This window comes from Helianthus annuus, chromosome 5, assembly GCF_002127325.2.
Source record: "Helianthus annuus cultivar XRQ/B chromosome 5, HanXRQr2.0-SUNRISE, whole genome shotgun sequence".
Classification (NCBI taxonomy): domain Eukaryota; kingdom Viridiplantae; phylum Streptophyta; class Magnoliopsida; order Asterales; family Asteraceae; genus Helianthus; species Helianthus annuus.
Genome location: NC_035437.2, coordinates 135497214 through 135498098, shown reverse-complemented (window position 1 = coordinate 135498098; position 885 = coordinate 135497214). Strand labels below are relative to the sequence as shown.

The 885-nt window shown below is 43.3% G+C and overlaps 1 non-coding gene across 1 annotated transcript; it reads right to left on the bottom strand.

Annotated features, from left to right (window-relative positions):
- Nucleotides 1-267: 267 nt before the first annotated feature.
- LOC118492624 lies at nt 268-374 on the bottom strand. The gene has a single exon (XR_004894629.1). It is a non-coding gene; the product is annotated as a small nucleolar RNA R71 (small nucleolar RNA).
- Nucleotides 375-885: the final 511 nt, after the last annotated feature.

The following is an 885-nucleotide window of genomic DNA, read 5'->3' as shown; positions in this document are numbered from 1 at the left end:
TTGATACAAATGCTTCAAAACTCCGCAACCTTCCATGGGCTTGCGGACGAGGATCCTCATCTACATATTACTAACTTCTTAGAAATATGTGATACCTTTAGGATCAATGGAGCATCAAACGACGCCATCCGCCTTCGAATGTTTCCATTTTCACTAAAAGACCGAGCAAAGGCTTGGCTCAACGCCCTCCCAGTTGGCTCGGTAAACACCTGGGATGAACTAGCCCAAAAGTTTCTATATAAGTATTTCCCTCCTGCTAAAACGGCTAAATTAATGACTGAAATTAATACATATTCACAAGAGGATGGGGAATCCTTATATGAAACTTGGGAAAGGTTCAAGGAGCTACTAAGAAAGTGTCCTCATCACGGTCTTGCGGTGTGGCAACAAGTATCCACTTTCTACAATGGGTTGTTGCCACACACAAGACAAACACTTGACTCTAGCTCCAGGGGACTTTTAGGTAATCGTCGCCCAAATGAAATATATAATCAAATTGAGGAAATTGCTCAAACCAATTTTCAGTGGCACACTCCCCGAGGCAATAAATCTATTGCCCCGGGCGCCCATAAGGTTGATGAAAGCACTTCTTTACAAGCCCAAATCGAGGCCCTTTCTTCAAAAATAAAAAAACTAGAAATGACAAAAACCGCCTCGGTCATGGCTTGTGAAGGGTGTGGTGGGCCACACGAAAATTGGAGTTGTATGAAAGAGTTAGATGATCAACAGAGTCAGTAAACTACATTGATAATAGACCTAGGACGTCGGGTCCTCCAACGGGTACCTACAACCAAGGATGGCGTAACCACCCTAACCTTGGTTGGAGAGAACCCGGCAATAGTAGTAACCAACAAAATCTAAACCAACGAACAAACTTTCAACAAC